The sequence below is a fragment of the Camellia sinensis genome, chromosome 2 (genome assembly GCF_055761805.1).
Source record: "Camellia sinensis isolate YWXY chromosome 2, ASM5576180v1, whole genome shotgun sequence".
In the NCBI taxonomy this organism is placed as follows: Eukaryota; Viridiplantae; Streptophyta; class Magnoliopsida; order Ericales; family Theaceae; genus Camellia; species Camellia sinensis.
The window spans coordinates 165,012,188-165,034,320 of record NC_138962.1 but is presented as its reverse complement, the minus strand read 5'-3'; the positions used below and the strand labels follow the sequence as shown (position 1 = coordinate 165,034,320).

Genomic DNA, 22,133 nt, shown 5'->3' with positions numbered 1-22,133 from the left:
CAAGTGGTGTGCCTAATTTGTCTATGCATTAACAAACACCCATGAAAATAGAGGCATGCAACTCAGATATCAATATATCCATATATAGCAGAAGACGGAGTAGAAAACCACTAAATTACATATAAAATAGTGGAGATTGGGTGGTGTGATGTCTCAGGTCTCGGACCCAATTTGAGCGAGCCTTTCGGACTACTTGTTTTTCTCTTTTTCAGAACCTGGAGTGTTTGTGATAGGTCGGTGTTTGAGAATCAAACCTGGTTTGAGCTTTTAGATGTTTGCGCGATTTAAAATTTTTAAGCTTCAGGAATAAAGATGAAACCGAGGAGTGTCGAAACGCGCCAGGATCCTCTAGAGTTAAAAGTCTGGAGTGATCTCCTTAAGTGTTTCAATCCAACGGTTAAAAACATTTTGGTTAGTAATTTCAAAAAAAATAATAATAATAATAATAATAATAATCCTTTCTTCTTATATTCTTCTTCTTTTATTTTTTTTGGTAAATATATTCTTCAGAATCAAACAAAAAATAGTAAACAAAGACAAAAACGCATACAAATTTTCCAGGAATTCCGACCGAGAAAAAAAGCCAGACAACTTGGCCTTGCTTCTTTTTTTTTCTCGCCTGCCAAACAAGCTTTCCTTTTCTCTGCTGTTAGGCTGGAGCTCAAAATTCTCTATTATCTCTCTTCGATTCTAAGGAGACAAACACCAATTTGCTTACTTATTATACAATCAACTAAGGGTAAAGCTTCTTCCGAGAGAGAGAGAGAGAGAGAGATGGTGGTGAGAAAGGTTGGGAAGTACGAAGTGGGGAGGACGATCGGTGAAGGTAACCTCGCGAAGGTGAAGTTCGCTCAGTGCACGGAGAGTGGTGAGAGTGTCGCCATGAAAGTCCTCGATCGCAGCACCATCCTCAAGCACAAGATGGTTGATCAGGTCTCTCTCTCTCTTTCTCTCTCTCTCTCTACATTCATATATCTGTCATTGAATTTCATAAATTTGTTTGGGAGGAATCAATTTCAGAATCGAAGATAGTGAAAGTTTGTTTGATTTAATCAATTTGCTAATCTGGATATATTAATTGTCTTTCTGTTTTGAATTATGTGTTCTGTTTCCAATCAATCTGGATCATTTCCAAGTATCTTCTTTTGGAATGTGCAAATTGGGCTAAAGCCCTATCAATACTCTGCTTCAGCACAACTTATTTCTTCAAATGCGGCGGCAGTGGCGCGTTGGGGGTGGGAAGGGGCGGGCCGGCGACATCCTGCTCCTCCTTCTCAGCCCTTTTTTTTCTCTCTCTCTCTCTCTTTCTATTGCTTCATATTTTTGCAGGAATAAAGCTGATTTTTTTTTTTTTTTTTTTTTTTTTTTTTTTTTTTTTTTTTTTTGAAATTATTAACCGATACACGTTATTTTGGTTAGTTTTGTTTTTAACCGTTGGATTGGATAAAGGGATATCACTTCAGACTTAAACTGTGGAGGATCCTGACGCTGTGGAAACACCTTGAAAACGTTTTCGCAACCTAGGTGTTCCTGAACGTGCGGCAAAAAGGGCCCACACATGCAGTTTATTTCAGTAGCAAGTGGAGAGTGGGAAATTTGATAAAACAATTGAGTAGCCAATTGGTTCAATCTGTATTCAGAATTGTAATTTAGTAAAAGGTGAATTATATTATGTTTTAAATTATAAAATTATGCGTTGCAAATTATGTTATTGTTTTAAATGTATTATTTATTGAACCCTATTTGTATAAAAAAGATAACTCATAGATATAACTGTTTATTATGATTTGTTTTTTGAACTAATTATTTTAGTTAATTTTTTAACTTTTTACAAAAAAGACATACTGAAAAGTAGGGGTGCTCGTAGATTTGTTTTTGACCGTTTAGTTTGCAGTTTGGACCTGTCCACATCACTACAAAAAAAAAAGTGTTTTTGCGACGGCAAAACGCCGTCGCAAATGGTCCATACGCCGTCTCTAATACTTTTTGCGACGGCACGTGGGGGTCGCGACAAAGGGGGTTGCAAAAGGGCTTTAGCGACGGTAAGTGCCGTCGCCATTGTTTTTTGCAACGGGAGACTGCTTTTTTTTGCGATGGCAATGTTCTGTCGCCAATAATGGAAGAAAATCTGAGTTTTTGCGACGGTACAGTATTTCCGTCGCTAAAATGGGTTATTTGAGACGGCAATAATGCCGTCGCTAAAAGTGTCGTAGCTGATAACTATTGCCGACGGCAACCTGAGCCGTCGCTAAAGGTTTTATTTTCAATTACATTCCATGGCTTTTGCGACAGTATGGCTGCCGTCGCAAAAGCCTCGTAGAATTTTTTTTGCGACGGGTAATTATGCCGTCTCAAAAAAAAAAAAAAAAAAAAAAAACCTGTTGGGAAAGTATTAAAAAAATTAAAATAACCTGTATAAAATGAAAAATAACTATAAAAAAATTCAAAAATTACATAATAATATAAATACATACATAAACAAAAGTTGACAAATAATGAAAATTCATAATGTTGTTCCATTCATAACAATACATAAATAAAAATTCATAACAATAAAAATTATGCCACTAAATACATAATGTTGTTCACAAATTTAAATAACATAAATCAAAATCAAAACCAAAAGTTTTCTTCTTGATTCTTTCGTGGGTTACAAAAACAAAAGTTGGTCATAATCTTTATACGCCCGCATTCCACAAGAAGCAAACTGCTACTCAGGAAATATCTGAAAAAAAACAAGATAGAAATAATTAATAACCATATAATAGTGTTAATATTTTAATTACAGAAAAATATAAAAAAAAATTGACTACTATATAATTAGAAAGATAGTTTAGTAAATAATTTTGACTAGACAGAAATCCGACTCTAACTCCCAAACCGGGAATCCGATTCGAGCCCCGTCTTCTCCCACAAGTCTCTCGTGCCTAGGCGGTCGCGTGTGCCAAGTTACGTGCTAAACCGACGTCGTTTGGTGATTTTGGAGCATTAACGCCTCGAATTCAAGTTTCTTAAGGAACTAGTTTTTCTAAAGTGAAATCCGGCTATAACTCCCAAACTGGAAACCCGATTCGAGCCCCGTCTTCTCCCACAAGTCTCTCGTGCCTAGGAGGTCGTGTGTGCCAAGTTTCGTGCTAAACCGACGCCGTTTGGTGATATTGGGGCATTAACACCTCGAATTCAAGTTTCATAAGCAAGTAGTTTACCTAAAGTGAAATCCGGCTCTAACTCCCAAACTGGGAACCCGATTCGAGCGCCGTCTTCTCCCACAAGTCTCTCAGGCCTAGGCGGTCGTGTGTGCCAAGTTTCGTGCTAAGCCGACGCCGTTTGGTGATTTTGGGGCGTTAACACCTCGAATTCAAGTTTCTTAAGGAAGTAGTTTACCTAAAGTGAAATCTGCTCTAACTCCCAAACCGGGAACCCGATTCGAGCCCCGTCATCTCCCACAAGTCTCTCGTGCCTAGGCGGTCGCGTGTGCCAAGTTTCGTGCTAAACCGACGTCGTTTGGTGATTTTGGAGCATTAACTCCTCGAATTCAAGTTTCTTAAGGAACTAGTTTGCCTAAAGTGAAATCCGGCTCTAACTCCCAAACCGGGAACCCGATTCGAGCCCCGTCTTCTCCCACAAGTCTCTCGTGCCTAGGCGGTCGCGTGTGCCAAGTTTCGTGCTAAACCGACGTCGTTTGGTGATTTTGGAGCATTAACACCTAGAATTCAAGTTTCTTAAGGAAGTAGTTTCCCTAAAGTGAAATCCGGCTCTAACTCCCAAACCGGAAACCCGATTCGAGCCCCGCCTTCTCCCACAAGTCTCTCGTGCCTAGGCGGTCGCGTGTGCCAAGTTTCTTGCTAAACCGACGCCGTTTGGTGATTTTGGGGCGTTAACACCTCGAATTCAAGTTTCTTAAGGAAGTAGTTTCCCTAAAGTGAAATCCGGCTCTAACTCCCAAACTGGGAACCCGATTCGAGCCCCGTCTTCTCCCACAAGTCTCTCGTGCGTAGGCAGTCGCGTGTGCCAAGTTTCGTGCTAAACCGACGCCGTTTGGTGATTTTGGAGCATTAACGCCTCGAATTCAAGTTTCTTAAGTAACTAGTTTGCCTAAAGTGAAATCCGGCTCTAACTCCCAAACTAAGAACCCGATTCGAGCCCTGTCTTCTCCCACAAGTCTCTCGTGCCTAGGAGGTCGTGTGTGCCAAGTTTCGTGCTAAACCGACGCCGTTTGGTGATTTTTGGGCGTTAACACCTCGAATTCAAGTTTCTTAAGGAAGTAGTTTCCCTAAAGTGAAATCCGGCTCTAACTCCCAAACCTGGAACCCGATTCGAGCCCCGTCTTCTCCCACAGGTCTCTCGTGCCTAGGCGTTCGTGCTAGCCAAATTTCGTGCTATACCGACGCCGTTTGGTGATTTTGGGGCGTTAACACATGAAATTCAAGTTTCTTAAGGAAGTAGTTTGCCTAAAGTGAAATCCGGCTCTAACTGCCAAACCGGGAACCCGATTCGAGCCCCGTCTTCCCCCACAAGTCTCTCGTGCCTAGGCGGTCGTGTGTGCCAAGTTTCGTGCTAAAACGACGCCGTTTCATGATTTTGGGGCGTTAACACCTCGAATTCAAGTTTCTTAAGGAAGTAGTTTACCCAAAGTGAAATCCGGCTCTAACTCCCAAACCGGGAACCCGATTCGGGCCCCGTCTTCTCCCACAAGTCTCTCGCGCCTTAACGGTCGCGTGTGCCAAGTTTCGCGCTAAACCGAAGTTGTTTGGTGATTTTGGAGCATTAACGCCTCGAATTTAAGTTTCTTAAAGAACTAGTTTGCCTAAAGTGAAATCCGGCTCTAACTCCCAAACCGGGAACCCGATTCGAGTCCCGTCTTCTCCCACAAGTCTCTCGTGCCTAGGAGGTCGTGTGTGCCAAGTTTCGTGCTAAACCGACGCCTTTTGATGATTTTGGGGCGTTAACATCTCGAATTGAAGTTTCTTAAGGAAGTAGTTTCCTTAAAGTGAAATCCGGCTCTAACTCCCAAACTGGGAACCCGATTCGAGCCCCATCTTCTTCCACAAGCTCTCGTGCGTAGGCGGTCGGGTGTGCCAAGTTTCGTCCTAAGCTGACGTCGTTTGGTGATTTTGGAGCATTAACGCCTCGAATTCAAGTTTCTTAAGGAACTAGTTTGCCTAAAGTGAAATCTGGCTCCAACTCCCAAATCGGGAACCCGATTCAAGCCCCGTCTTCTCCCACAAGTCTCTCGTGCCTAGGAGGTCGTGTGTGCCATGTTTCATGCTAAACCGACGTCGTTTGGTGATTTTGGGGGGTTAACACCTCGAATTCAAGTTTCTTAAGAAAGTAGTTTCCCTAAAGTGAAATCCGGCTCTAACTCCCAAACCGGGAACCCGATTCGAGCCTCGTCTTCTCCCACAAGTCTCTCATGCCTAGGCGGTCCCGTGTGGCAAGTTTCGTGCTAAACCAACGCCGTTTGGTGATTTTGGGGTGTTAACACCTCGAATTCAAGTTTCTTAAAGAACTAGTTTACCTAAAGTAAAATCCGGCTCTAACTCCCAAATCGGGAACCCGATTCGAGCCCCGTCTTCCCCTACAAGTCTCTCGTGCCTAGGCGGTCGCGTGTGCCAAGTTTCGTGCTAAACCGACGTCGTTTGGTGATTTTGGAGCATTAACGCCTCGAATTCAAGTTTCTTAAGGAAATAGTTTCCCTAAAGTGAAATCCGGCTCTAACTCCCAAACCGGGAACCCGATTCAAGCCCCATCTTCTCCCACTAGTCTCTCGTGCCTAGGCGGTCGCGTGCGCCAAGTTTCGTGCTAAACCGACGTCGTTTGGAGATTTTGGAGCGTTAACACCTCGAATTCAAGTTTCTTAAGGAACTAGTTTGCCTAAGGTGAAATCCGGCTCTAACTCCCAAACCGGGAACCCGATTCGAGCGTCGTCTTCTCCCACAAGTCTCTCGTGCCTAGGTGGTCGTTTGTGCCAAGTTTCGTGCTAAACCGACGCCGTTTGGTGATTTTGGAGCATTAAAGCCTCGAATTCAAGTTTCTTAAGGAACTAGTTTGCCTAAAGTGAAATCCGGCTTTAACTCCCAAGCCGGGAACCCGATTCGAGCCCCGTCTTCTTCCACACGTCTCTCGTGCCTAGGAGGTCGTGTGTGCCAAGTTTCGTGCTAAACCGACGGCGTTTGGTTATTTTGGGGCGTTAACACCTCAAATTCAAGTTTCTTAAGGAAGTAGTTTCCCTAAAGTGAAATCCGGCTCTAACTCCAAACCGGGAACCCGATTCGAGCCCCCTCTTCTCCCAAAAGTCTCTCGTGCCTAGGCGGTCGTGTGTGCCAAGCTTCGTGCTAAACCGACGCCGTTTGGTGATTTTGGGGCGTTAACACCTCGAATTCAAGTTTCTTCAGGAAGTAGTTTACCTAAAGTGAAATCCGGCTCTAACTCCCAAACCGGGAACCCGATTCGAGCCCTGTCTTCTCCTACAAGTCTCTCGTGCCTAGGCGGTTGGGTGTGCCAAGTTTCGTGCCAAACCGATGCCGTTTGGTGATTTTGGGGCGTTAACACATCGAATTCAAGTTTCTTAAGGAAGTTGTTTACCTAAAGTGAAATCCGGCTCTAACTCCCAAACCGAGAACCCGATTCGAGCCCCGTCTTCTCCCACAAGTCTCTCGTGCCTAGGCGGTCGCGTGTGCCAAGTTTCGTGCTAAACCGACGTCGTTTGGTGATTTTGGAGCATTAACGCCTCGAATTCAAGTTTCTTAAGGAACTAGTTTGCCTAAAGTGAAATCCGGCTCCAACTCCTAAACCGGGAACCCGATTCGAGCCCCGTCTTCTCCCATAAGTGTCTCGTGCCAAGGAGGTCGGGTGTGCCAAGTTTCGTGCTAAACCGACGCCGTTTGGTGATTTTGGGGCATTAACACCTCGAATTAAAGTTTCTTAAGGAACTAGTTTACCTAAAGTGAAATCCGGCTCTAACTCCCAAACCGGGAACTCGATTCGAGCCCCGTCTTCTCCCACAAGTCTCTCGTGCCTAGGCAGTCGCGTGTGCCAAGTTTCGTGCTAAACCGATGCCGTTTGGTGATTTTGGGGCGTTAACACCTTGAATTCAAGTTTTTAATGAAGTAGTTTCCCTAAAGTGAAATCCGGCTCTAACTCCCAAACCAGAAACCCGATTCGAGCCCCGTCTTCTCCCACAAGTCTCTCGTGCCTAGGCGGTCGCGTGTGCCAAGTTTCGTGCTAAACCGACGCCGTTTGGTGATTTTGGGGCGTTAACACCTCGAATTCAAGTTTCTTAAGGACTAGTTTACCTAAAGTGAAATCCAGCTCTAACTCCCAAACCGGAAACCCGATTCGAGCCCCGTTTTCTCCCACAAGTCTCCCGTGCCTAGGCAGTTGCGTGTGCCAAGTTTCGTGCTAAACCGACGTCGTTTGGTGATTTTGGAGCATTAATGCCTCGAATTCAAGTTTCTTAAGGAACTAGTTTCCCTAAAGTAAAATCCAGCTCTAACTCCCAAACCGGGAACCCGATTCGAGCCCCGTCTTCTCCCATAAGTTTCTCGTGCCTAGGAGGTCGTGTGTGCCCAGTTTCGTGCTAAACCGACGCCGTTTGGTGATTTTGGGGCACTAACACCTCGAATTCAAATTTCTTAAGGAAGTAATTTCCCTAAAGTGAAATCCGGCTCTAACTCCCAAACCAGGAACCCGATTCGAGCCCCGCCTTCTCCCACAAGTCTCTCGTGCCTAGGCGGTCGCGTGTGCCAAGTTTCGTGCTAAACCGACGTCGTTTGGTGATTTTGGAGCATTAACGCCTCGAATTCAAGTTTCTTAAGGAACTAGTTTGCCTAAAGTGAAATCCGGCTCTAACTCCCAAATCGGGAAACCGATTCGAGGCTCGTCTTCTCCCACAAGTCTCTCGTGCCTAGGAGGTCGTGTGTGCCAAGTTCCGTGCTAAACCGACGCCGTTTGGTGATTTTGGGGCGTTAACACCTCGAATTCAAGTTTCTTAAGGAAGTAGTTTTCCTAAAGTGAAATCCGGCTCTAACTCCCAAATCGGGAACCCGATTCAAGCCCCGTCTTCTTCCACAAGTCTCTCGTGCCTAGGCGGTCGCGTGTGCCACGTTTCGTGTTAAACCGACGCCGCTTGGTGATTTTGGGGCGTTAACACATCGAATTTAAGTTTCTTAAGGAAGTAGTTTCCGTAAAGTGAAATTCGGCTCTAACTCCCAAACCGAGAACCCGATTCGAGCCCCGTCTTCTCCCACAAGTCTCTCGTGCCTAGGCGGTCGCGTGCGCCAAGTTTCGTGCTAAACCGACGCCGTTTGGTGATTTTGGGGCGTTAACACCTCGAATTCAAGTTTCTTAAGGAACTAGTTTGCCTAAAGTGAAATCCGGCTCTAACTCCCAAACCGGGAACCCGATTCGAGTCCCGTCTTCTCCCACAAGTCTCTCGTGCCTAGCCAGTCGCGTGTGCCAAGTTTCGTGCTAAACCGGCGCCGTTTGGTGATTTTGGGGCGTTAACACCTCGAATTCAAGTTTCTTAAGGAAGTAGTTTCCCTAAAGTAAAATCCGGCTCTAACTCCCAAACCGGGAACCCGATTCGAGCCCCGTCTTCTCCCATAAGTATCTCGTGCCTAGGCGGTCGTGTGTGCCAAGTTTCGTGCTAAACTGACCCCGTTTGGTTATTTTGGGGCGTTAACACCTCGAATTCTAGTTTCTTAAGGAACTAATTTGCCTAAAGTAAAATCCGGCTCTAACTCCCAAACCGGGAACCCGATTCGAGCCCCGTCTTCTCCCACAAGTCAATAAGCACGGATAAAATTAGAAATGGTTGCTTCATGCACATCCATGGCCGCAAGTTGTATGGAATGAGCATAACAGACCAAGTGCTATGAACTATGTTCATCGTCCTGAATGGGTTAAAACCATCATATGCTAAGCCAAGCCTTACACTTCGGTAATCATTACTAAAGTCAATATTCTGATGGTCAAAATCTTTCCATGCAAGGGAGTCAGCAGGATGCCTGAAGACGCCATCATCAGTTCGTTCCTCTGCATGCCATCTCATGAACTTGGCCGTCTTGGATGACATAAACAACTTCTGCAGCCTTGGCTTTAAAGGAAAATACCTCATCTGTTTTGCAGCTATTTGTTTGCCACCTTTGTTAGGACCATTTGAACCACCATCACTATTTGATTTCCATCTAGAACTGTTGCATATGACACATTTATCAGGATTGGCGTCCTCGTTTCGAAACAACATGCAACTGTTCGGACATGCATCCCACATCTCATACGTGAAGCCCAAATCTGTTGTGACCTTTTGAGCTTTATAATATGAGTCCGGGAGTTTCACACCCAACGGGAACGCCTCATTCAATAACTCAAGCTACATGTCAACAGACTTGTCTGTCCACTGATTAAGCACTTTCAAATGTAAAAGTCGAACAATGAATGACAAAGATGTGAACTTCTGACAACCCGGATACAATTCACTTTGTGCATCTTGAAGAAGTTTGAAATACTTTGCAGTCTCTACATTTGGACCGAGCTGGGGTTCAGATGCATGGGGATCAGGCCCCTGTGGTTCATCACCCTCAACACTTGTACCGGCATGTGGATTTCCCATAGCCCCTTGTATCATTCCAATTATATTATCCCCAATGTCTAAATTAGTTAATATTTTATTTTCTCGATTATTATGCAGAGATACGTAAGATTCCCCATGATTAATCCAATGTTTGTATTTTTTTAAAAAACCATTCAAAATCAGATGCTCCCGTACACCCTCTCGTACAAAATAGTATCGATTCTCACACTTCCTACACGGACAACTGATCATCGAACCTTCAATCGTATTGGTGTAGGCAAACACAAGGAATTCATCAATCCCATTAATGTATTCGCTCGACATCCTATTTGGCAAATCAATCCAACTCTTATCCATCATCTGTACACATGCACAAAAATATCTCATCAAAGTAACTCTAAATATAATACCTACGTATTCATGTACCATGATACCTATCCGACCAATTTCTCTCAAATAGGTAGGTGGTCTTATCCCAGTTAGTTATTTACCGATTTGATGGGAGAACATCAGTAGGGCAGAACTGCATACCATGTAGTAGCTACAATTTACAAACTATATGCAAATATTAGTTTTAATGCACTTCTATTCAATCCTAAAATACAAGCACAGAACTGCAAGGAACAAGATTGTGCTTCTAACCATTTCATCAAGATGCTATTTTTTATCTAGAAAGTCAAAAAGTTGAACTTGAACTTGAACTTGAACAACCATATACTAAACAAAGTATTTCAAGGTTCAGGAGCTACATCACAAATCCAACTCCACATGACAAGTATCAAACACTAGATCCTTACTTAATGACCACAATGAAGTAAACCCAATACTGATCTTCAACAAAAAGTTAAAAATATATAGATATATATTCTGTTAGCATGAATCAAAATAATATGAATAGAAACTAGCATATTACAAGTTGGGAGAAAAAGAAGAATATTTGAATCCAACAGAGGCTCACCCAACCTGTCATAAGATTCCAAGTTTCAAATTCTTTCCCCAGATTTGAAAACTTCAAATTTAAAGAGAAAAACTTTGAATTCTTTATTAGCTGTTAATAGATTTTTCATGTTTTGTTTTTATTTTCTCACTAATTTTCCATAACAGTCTATATAACTTTAGCGCAAAGTAAATTATAATTTTTCAGTTAAACCAGATAAATAGACAAACATCACTATAAAATCTACTTATCACCAACAAAATTTATAAATAAAATCTTCTTATCACTAATTTATAATTTTTTGCAATATTACTGATTTACACAATCTATAGATTGCCGAATATACATAACTTCATCTCATTAGTACTTAAGGTACCATTACTCTTAGCCCAAAGAAAATAATGTATAACCTCATTTAGGTCTCAACCTATGATTGTTAGCTGTATCAAGTCTTTTTCAAATTTTCATACCAGAAGAAATTAACACAACACTGAGTAATGAATTCTTATGAGGCCTGCAACATGTAAACTGAAGAAATCCATACATTATGAGAGACAGAGAGAGAGAGAGAGAGAGAGAGAGCATATGCAGAGAGAGCCGTTATCATCGTCGCCGGACCAACCAAAGCCGTTGTCGTTGTCGGACCAACCGGAGCCGTTGTCGTCGCCGCCGCACCACCGGTAGAGAGATCCGTTCGCCTTCGTAGCTAGTTTGTGGAATTTGGGGGAAAAAAATGTTTCGAAGATTAGGGATTTGGCTGAAATCATCAAGCGGGAAGATGAAAGGGAAGGGCGGGGGTAGTTTTTTTTTTAACTTTTTGCGACGGTTCATTTTACACCGTCGCCGATGGTTAGTAATTACATCAAAAAATAGCGCCGTTTTAATAAACCCCTTTTTGCGACAGAAGTTTGCCGTCGCAAATGGCCACTGTTTGCGACAGCAAACATATGCCGTCTCAAAACTATTTTTTTTTGCGACGGTAAAAAACGCCGTCACTAATAATTTGGCATTTACTAACTACCCGCGTGGTTTTATTACCAACGGGACAAACGCCGTCGCTAAATCCTTTATTTGCGACGGTAAAAGTTGCCGTCGCAAAAAACCATTTTTTGCGACGGGAGGCGCGCCGTCGCTATTGCTTCCGTGTTGTTTTACCCCTTTTCTTGTAGTGCATGTTTGCGGTTTGGGGAAAATTGAACTCGTATGGATAGGGTTCACGGATATGCGGGCAGTTGCAGGCGGTTTGCGGATTGATTTTTTTTCCTTTAAAAATTGATTATTTGGTTTATTTTTTCTTTCATTTTAAAAATATTTTTGATTGCGGGAGATTCAATACTATTATCCACTAAGACTAAATTACAAAAAATTAGAATGAAAATTAAATAAAAACTAACATAGAACAAAAAAATCACATAACTAGATTTGCAAAAATTGAAAAAAATTCCAATAGAATAATAAGTATTTTAAACAAGGCAGTGTGTGATATTATTATAATGTTATAATGTTAGAGCCTATAGGTTTGATAATCAGATTAAAATGAGTGAGAGAAGAGAAGATTAGGGTTACATACTTACAAAAAAATATGTTGGTCCAAATTAGAAAAAAAAATTATATACACCCGCAACCCGCAAAACAAGAAAATCTTAAACCGCATCCGACTCTAACAATTTTGCGAAACCACCCAAATAGGCACAGGCAATTCGGGTTGGGCAGTTTTCGCGGGTTGGATAACCTTATGCCCAGCTCTACTGTAAAGTAGAGAGAAGAATTGACTTTTTAGTAGTGATTTTTTTGGCTAAAATAGGGACTTCCCAAACTTGCCCTAAATGTGACTTTGATAATAATTTGATAATTGATAATCTCAATAAATATTTCTGTAAATACCTGAAAAATCTAGTTTTATCGAAAATCCTTTTGAAAATCTAGATTTGTTCCATGATATGTGATTATCGATTTAAGTAATCCAAATTAAAAATTACACAACTATAATCAATATAGAAAAGAGATAGAGCAGGAGAAAATCAATCCACGACACAAAATATTTTTTGTATGGAAAAATCACAATTAGAATCCACCAAGTTGTGATAAAAAAAACCACGGGCCCTCAACCAAGCGAACAATCCACTATGAAAGAAAAGAGTATAAGAGATATTTTACAAAGGCCACTCCGGGCTCACGTGTTTACTCTTCTTACGAGTCACTCTTCTTCCTCCACTAGATCTCCTCCACGGATGTCGAATCACCACGTACGACGCTAATGGCTTCGGAATCCACTGAACTCTACAGTATCAAAATCTGCTGAGAAGGTTCACAGTTGAAAGGTGTGAAGGAGTTGGAACAACTTAATGATTAGCTTAAGGTTCTTAGATGCTAACGAATCATCAAGTACATGAGAGTATTAAAAGTAATCCTCACTACAAAGTTCACTCTCGAACACTTAGCGAAAATTCTCTACAATAAAATGATTTCTCTCACAAAAATGTATTTCACTCATAAAAATGATTTTTCCAAAGATAAAAATACTCAGAGGAGCTTAGGAGAGAGTGCATAGAAAATGGGTGAAAAAGATACGGAACAAACCAGGCACACATGCCTTAAACAGGCCAGGACCAAAAAACTTTCCGGGAGTGCACACCATAATTGCGACCGCGGTCATGGGGTCGCCGGTGCAACCACCCTTCGAGGGATGAAGACAAAACTTTGGGGAGTTTGTTTTTTGGACTTGCCAAATCACGAGCACAGTTGTGACGTTTACGTCCACGAACAAGCATGTTGGTTCACCTGCTCTTTTAGACTTTTGATCAAGAAAATCTTCATTGTTCTTTCATAGTCTACTCCATGTTTTGGCAAACAAACAGCCACCCTTTTTGGATGCAAATCACACTTGCTTGACTTCCAAAGAAAAGCAACAAATCAATTACAAAAAGTCTAAGTCTAATATTGACAAACAAAACAGACAATAAACTTTAGCAATCTTTTCCTCATACTTTTATCAACAACACAAGGTCAAACAAAACCTATGTCACATACCAATCCATCTTCTGCAACAATCAAGTTTAGAACCCCAAGAAGATAATCCACATGCTTAAGAGATGAAATAAAAACAAAACCAACTAAGATAAAAAATAAAAAAATAAAAAAGCCAAGAAAGAAAGAAACAATGTTATGGAACAGAATTTGCCAAAATAAATACAACTTAAAATATAGGATTAAAAATTCTAACAATACCACCACAAAAGTATGGAGGTCCCATGTCTTTTGGGGACTTTAATATTTATTGAAAGTTATTTCGATTGTCTTCGATCAATCACTTATGTGACCCTTTAGAGTGGAGTAAAGTATTATGCGGAACTAAGTGTTACACTATTGTGAGAGCGACCTCTAAAGTCTGCACGAGCCACCTCTGTAGTCCATACATCTATATATTGTCATAAACCTACTGACCCATTGATCTGTCTTCACTATTAATGTAACCCTCTAATCTATTGTCATTCCGGTGACCTTTTGATCTGTTCTGCCTGTGGGTATGTATATATTCATCTGGACATGATTTTTGAAATGGATTCCTATTATCTAAACTAAACATAAATAACTTATTTGTTTTAACTGAAATTTTTATCATTAGATCAATTTTAAGTTAAATGTTTATGCATAGGGATTTTATAACCCTTATATTTTCAGTATAATACTTGTCACTCGGCAATTTACTTAGGGGGATTTGGTGATAGCCCCCTCACTATCTAATTTGTCTTTAAAAAAGACAAGAATTATATAAGTACTTTCAAAACCCCCTAATATTTTAAAACTTATTTTTTTTACTATATTACCATCATATCTATCAGTTCTCCTATTAAGCCATATTTACTATATATTTCAGAGTAAAATTTTACTCTGTATGAAAGTAAAATTTTACTCTGAATAAGAGTAAAATGTTACACTCTGAAACTAAAAGTAAAATTTTATTCTGAAAAACTAGTAAAATGTTAGACTCTACACAAAAGTAAAATTTTACTTTGTATAAAAGTAAAATTTTACTCTGGTTCTGTCAAATGAAAAAAACAGAGCAATAGAACCAGAGTAAAATTTTACTCTGGTTCTGTCAAATGAAATTAGATAAAAAATAACAAAAATAAATCAAAAACAAACAAACAAACAAAAACAAAACAAATTAATCAACAAATCAACATATCTAATTGAGAAAAAAACTTCAAAAAAAACAAACAAACAAAAACAAAACAAATTAATCAACAAATCCACATATCTAATTGAAACGAAAAACTTCTAAAACTCGATCTACAATCACACATCTCAATGAAAAAGAATACATGTGTTCAACAACACTCATACACACAAATATATATATACATATATTCTACTGTTCCTCATCCACATCCTTCCCAACCTCCTGTTCAACTTCTTTCAATCTCGAAGCTTCAACCTTCGCATTCAACATCGCCAGCATCTCATCAACAACCTCATCATGTTTCTTCTCCGCTTCCAATTGAGCCATCTCCACCGCACTCCGAATCTCCATCTGCTCCGAAACCCTAGCTTTCAAATCTCTAACGACATCCTCATTCGATTTCAACATACTCAAAGCCTCATCGTTGCTGATTATGAAGATGAAGAGAGGACCTTCTGCTGAAGCTTGGAAGACGCTACTATGGCGGCGGCTTGTCGACGACCTTCTGCTGAAGCTTGGAAGATGCAACTATGGTGATTATGATACAGTTGATGACGAAGCTGATTATATATGCAGAAGTTGAGGGTATAATAGTCTTATAAAATATTTAAATAATAAATTTTGTCCTTTATGCAAGATTTTATAATTATGAGGGGGTTTAGAAAGTATAATTTTTTTCTTAGTCCTTTTAACAATGAAAGGAAGGTAAAAGGGGTTTATAGCTAAATTTCCCATTTACTTATAAGTTGTTTATCAATTTTTAAGAGGTAATGATTAAAAAAGAGATGTATAACTTGTTTCAAGAATTAAAATATGAAGTAGAAGTACAGTGAGCTTTTATAATATTTACAAGTTCGTATGTACAAGTTTAATTCCTAATTTTGTAAATCTCAACGTAATGATCTTTTAAATATAAATGAGTAGAAACTCCAATATATATTTTGGAACATTTATTTAAATAATTATTTTCCCATGTGTTTGGTCATTTAATTTGTTGTGTAATCAGTCTCAAATAACCATGATCGATCGCAATGCTTTAACCTTTGAGTATCGGAAATATGTGGTGACAAAATAAAGGCCAGATACCATTGTAAAAACCAAAGACCTACGAATTCCATTTCATAAGTTCGATGAGTCCATTGTAAAAACCAGATACCATTAAGCTAAAATCCTTCGATAAGTCCATTTAAAAAAAAAAAAAAAAAAAACCCTTCGATAAGTTCGATGAAAAAATTGCTTTTCTTTCATATGTCAGCATCTATGCAACTAAATAAATCCTATTAATTATTTCAACATCTAAAATTAATATTATTGATTTCCCTTAAGCCGTAAGCTACTAATATATGCCTAAATAATTGTATCCTCTCTAATTTGGTATTTCAACTAGACCGTCCAGTCCGACTCATTTTGAGTTTTTCTTAATGATTTAAATCATTCAATATGTGGAGTTTGTCAAGTATTTTAACTATATAAAAAATTATGTTGATTGGATATTAATAATCACTTGATCAATTCATTTTTGTATCAACAATTTATTTTTAAAATCATACCTACCGTTTACATAAAACTAGCATATATAACCTGTGATAACCCCATTTTTTGTTGTACTGCTAATCTTTAATTATACTTGTGATTATGTGCTTAATGTGAAATTGGATGCCAATTATGTGATTATGTGTAGTTTTGAATTCATACTGTCCACTATAGGAAAATCTATTCTTGTATGTTGTAATAAATTGAAATTGAAGGTCGTAGAGACGATAGAAACCAAAATTTATCATACCGTTGTGATTATCATAATTTTTAAAGCCTATGGTGAAAATTAATTAAAAACCGATTCGGATCAAAATAATTAGATTAATTTGATTTAATTAAACCTATTTGATTAAATCTAAGCTTTGATTAGCCAATAAGATTAATAAAGTATATATATATATATATATATATATATATGTTAATTCAAGTGATTAAGCTCATTTTGAGCTCAAACATCTACCAAGAGAGCTTTAGAGAGAGAAGAACACTTGACTTAGAGAGAGAACAAGGAGAATTGTAAGAAATTGAAAGGAGACTTGGATAATTAAGCTAAGATACACTTGAATTCACACACTAGGTATGAAATTCTCCCTTAATCCTTGTAGTTAAAGCATGTAGAAGTTGAATTCATCTAGTTTTTGAGTTTATTTGCATGAAATTGTACAATAGAGGCATGAATCACCTTGAATTGGAGGAATTAAATTAAAATGTACATGCATGCATGATCCTTCATTTTTGAGCTAAGATTTCTTGAATTTCAAACATGCATGAGGTCTAGAAGACAAGACCTTATAGGTTTTTCATGGTTTCATACATTTCATGCCATCTTGTTGTGTTTTGAAAAGAAGAGCATTGAAGTTAAGACATGCATGGTGTATAACTTTAAGATTGGGTTCAAATTTGAGAAATGGGCCATGATCTTGGACAATTGGTTGAAAATTACCTATGTTTTCATGTTCAATAATGTTTTTCAGTGTTTTTTGTATCAACCATGCAAAGTTTGAACCATTGAATTGCAAGTTTGAGCTTCAAACATAATTCTGGAAATTCCAGAATTCGACCAGTTCGCTCGAGCATAGGAAGTGGTGCTCGAGCGTAAAAGTTAAGCTTCCAGAAGTTTTACAGAGAATTGCATGGTGGCTCAAACGGCAAAACCTGTCCTCAAGCAAACCCTGGTTTGCATTACTCATGGCTTGAGCGACAAAAAGTTGGCTCGAGCCTAAAAATCAAGCAACTAGTATGTCACACCCCAAATCCGGGCATGACCGGCCGTGGCCCACAGGGACTTAGCCCAAGGCACACGTAAGCCTAAACACGAATCCAATCACATTGAACAACTGAACAATAGTCCAATAATAAATAACCAAAACTCAATTCAGACATGTCACAATTATAAACGGCAAAATCAACCGTAATAAAAAACCATCCAAACTTATGGGATATAAACAACTCATATATCAAAAATAATCCTAAATGAACTTCGATAAGAATAAATATAAATATGCACAAACTTGACATAACACTCTAGACTAAAGGAATGCCCTAGAGGTCCATGCAATTGAGTCCCCGCTACGCCATGAGTCCACTCTAAGTCCTTCTAACACCTGGAAATGGTAAACAACTAAGTCAGCTGATAGCTTAGTGCGTAGCAACATGGATAGTAAATACAGTTTTGAAAACAGGGTTCAATTCCAAAATAAGATATATATCACAAAAACTAGATTGGCATACAGTTTGGTAAATACAATCTATTTCAAAAAGAAGGTTCCACAGTTCAACACTTAAAATACTCATGTCTCGCAAGAACATGATAAACGACATTTTCCACTTAAAACAGATTATAACATGAACACCAATAATTTTCTGGGTACCAAGAAAAACAAATAATATACCACGCAGTTCTCAAGGCTATAAGCCCCGTTGGATCCAATACCGAACTAAGAGTCATCCTCAGGGTGGCACCTGGGCCTTTTTTCAAAGACGATCCGATTGAAGGTCCTAGTTGTTTTTAAAGGTCTTTTCCTTACAATCGTTGAGCACTAGAGTCATCACGACCCAATCTGGATCTGTTCCCTAGTGGCCAGAGTCACCACACACAATGGAATAATTTCTCTGGACTAAATACACACATGGTCCCAATAATCAATACACATCAGTTTTGCAAAACATGGTGGTTCATCATTATAAACATGAGACCAAAACAAATAGTTTACAGTATGCCAAGTTCACACATGTTTCAGAAATAATTTGATTCAATTGATAATATAATAATTTATCAAAACAGTTTAGTCTTGAAACAACAATTTAATTTTCTAACAGTTCAGGGTAGGGGAACATTTATAAAAATACGTAGCATGAAACTACTCACCTGAAACCGAAATAATATAATCCTCGAATAGAGTATAAAAGTCCAACTAGTGCCCTGAACCAAGTATAAAAACTACACGTCACAGCTAATTTAAAAATACTAAAAAATAGGAACTAAGTAACCTCAACTAAAGCGCACTAACACGGCTCAACCCAACTCACCATTACTCTTAAATATTACCTAAGTTCATGTTCTTCAAGGTTTAAAATCACCCAAGACATGGATTCCGGTCAAAACTTAATTAATTGTGACTTTAAGATAAAATAGAATTTCAAACAAGCCTTCCCAACTTATTCGCTAACTTTGAAAATTACAAAACCCACTCCACGCTATTCGAAAAATTCCAATAACCTCCAAATATGATCTAATATATCCTAAGTTTTAAACCCAATTGGTTTCACTTGATTTGCTTATCAAAATAATTATCTACAATTTATTATATCCAAACAGGTTGTTTTTTGCAGCACTTTAAAGAAATTGACGATTCTCTTAATATACAAGAGCAATCAATGCAAGGCCAAAAACGTACAAAACCAGACTCGTAACCGGTTTTAATGACACTAATTTGATAATTTTTGGATTTATACCCAAAGAGAATAACACTCCCGAATTTACTGTTTCGGACTGGTTTCCTGGACAGATTTGAATACCTCAATTTATATGGATTTTGACTCCCAAAAATTATGAAAAAATTCAGATATGCAATTCAATATGTAATTGATCTACTGTAAAAATTTCATATTAGAATTCATCCGTTTGATATGGTTTCTTGATTTTTAAAGTTTGCGATTCTGTGCAGAATTTTGAACTAAGAATTACACCCATTCTTTACACATAAATTTAGCTCCTCAGATTTCTTAACAGCTTATACATATATATACAAAATACATAAACCTACAACCTCTCCATGAATGAATAAAATAATTATAGAATAAGGATGAAGAACAAAGAAAGAAGAGAAGAAAACTTAGGAGGGCTAATCTTTGATGATCACACACAACACAACACACTCAAAAGTTCTTTGATTGCAACATCTTCTTTTTTTCCTTCTCTCAAACCCTCTCCCATGGCTGCTGTGTTGTTGCCCTATGTGGTGAACAAATAATAGAGTAGGGTTTGTGTTTATTTTATTTTATCTCTCCATTAATTTAAATAAAATACAACTACTATTAGATCAAAATATGCTTACTAATTTGACACTTAATTTTATTTTATTTATTTATTTATTTATTTATTTTTAAATAATAAATCTTGCCTTTAAATTGAAGACTTTCACCATAAATTTATTTTAGGTTTTAAAATTAATTACAAGACCCTCCAAATATTTAATTTGCACTTTAAGATTCACCATCAAAATATTTGAGATTGTAATATTATTATTGTTATTATTTAATTATTTACTTAATTTTTATATTTGGGTTCTCACATAGTACTTTTGCAAACCAAGGGGTCCACTCAAGCAACCAAAGTTGCGCTCGAGCAAAGAGCCCTGTTTCAGGAACTGTTGAAAAGTTGTTTTATGCTTCAATTTCTGTTCTCTTTCATTTCTGAGCTTTCTTAGGCACATATTAAGCATTCTAAATGAATTAAAGAACACGAAAGAAGCCTAAGAGATTTAAGCAAACTAAGGAACAAATTGAATTGTATTATGACCCAATGTGTTGTGAATTATGTAGGGTCAATTGCAAGGTCGAATCAAGCATCTGAACACTGTGAATAATATCTTAGTAATGATATTTTGTGTATGTATTATCTTCTAAATGTTACCTATGTGGTAAGTTTATGAACTTTTGAATTTGCACTCTGAATGAGTATTCTATCTGTTTGATTTGTAATAGAGTATGCAAGTGATTGATATATGAATATGAAATGGGCCCAAGGCCGTTCGGTAAATCTGACAGCCCATTCGATGCCGTGAGCATAAAGTAGAGGACCTGATGTCGTTTTGTATAGATGGACCTAAGGTTATTTTGCATATAATGGATGGACCTGAGGTCATTTTGTATATGAGTTGGATTCGGGGTCGTTTTGTATACAGATGTGATATATTGGACCCAAGGTCATTTTGCTTTGTTATGATTTATAAATCTGACATGAATGAGAAGAGTATTTCAAATGTTTACATTACAAGTATGATCTATTCAATGAATCTCATTCATTAACCTCTTTACTCTGGTATTATTTATTGGGGCGTTAGCTCACTCTTTATTTATATGTATGTAGGTGAGTAGTGGGATGTCTAGGCCCAGCCCCAGCCCCAGTGATCTGTGAGAAAACCAAGTTTTGAGAGGTCAACCAAGGTTGCCTCGTGGAAAAGGCTATACTTTTGCTTTGTTCTTCTTTTGTTTTTCGTTTTTTGTTTTTGTTTTTGTTTTTGTTTTTGTTTTTTTTTTTTTTTTGTGGTCATGTTTGACCAAGTTTGTACATAACCTTGGTTTTGTTAAGACTACTTTTGAATGATCTTGGACATGTATAATATGCTTATATATGTAATGTGTGAGTTATTATATACATAAGAAAAGTTTTTATTTTGCCATGTATACACAGCTCATTGGACAATTTCTGTATTTTGCTTCCACATTTTGCCCTCTATTATTAATTATAATTTGATTTTGGTCTAAGACCGTAGGTAATCCCAAGATTACTGGCCGGTTATGTTCCTACCCTATAGGAAAAGTTATTATATGCTTATGTATGTAATGTGTGAGTTATTATATACATAAGAAAAGTTTTTATTTTGCCATGTATACACAGCTCATTGGACAATTTCTGTATTTTGCTTCCACATTTTGCCCTCTATTATTAATTATAATTTGATTTTGGTCTAAGGCCGTAGGTAATCCCAAGATTACTGGCCGGTTATGATCCTACCCTATAGGACAGGTTTGGGTCATGACATAACCCGTGCTATGCACGAGATTAAATAATGATGGATAAATTTATTTTTTTAATTAATTGAAAACAATTTTTAAAAAATTGATAAGTAAATTTTAATTGTTTTTAACTAAGTGGTTTGAAATTAACAATTGAAATAGAAGAGATTGAAATCTTTGCTCCAAAGGGTGAGGGTGAGGAAACTAATGGATTGAGAGTATTTGAAGCTAGAAGTGAGAACTAGAGAGAGAGAGAGAGAGAGAGAGTACGTGGATCTAGGATGTTGAAATGTTTAGAGAGAGAAGAGATGACAAAGTGACTGAAAATGACCTTTTCTTGGACTGATATACGCACAGATTACTTGAGCGCAAGAATGGCCGCTCAAGTGACAGACACAATAAGTGACATCGCTCGAGCGAACAAAACCACTGCTCAAGTGCACAATAACCCCTTTTTAGAAGTTCAGAACTACAAAAGACAACTCGAGCCCAAGAAAGACCGCTTGAGCAAAGATATCAAACTTCTAGTAGTTTTGCAGGTTGTAAAAGACCACTCGAGCACCAAAATGGTCACTCGAGCGAACAAGCAAAATTTTGGACAACAACTACTTTGAAAAACTAACTTCCCAACTTGTTTCAAACACAATCAAAACTCTCAATAG

The 22,133-nt window shown here is 38.3% G+C and overlaps 1 long non-coding RNA gene across 1 annotated transcript; it reads left to right on the top strand.

Annotated features, from left to right (window-relative positions):
- The first annotated feature begins 493 nt into the window (after positions 1–493).
- On the top strand, positions 494–21,161 carry LOC145820437 (uncharacterized). The gene is made up of 2 exons (XR_014361984.1): positions 494–933; positions 20,822–21,161. It is a non-coding gene; the product is annotated as an uncharacterized LOC145820437 (long non-coding RNA).
- The last annotated feature ends 972 nt before the right edge of the window (positions 21,162–22,133 follow it).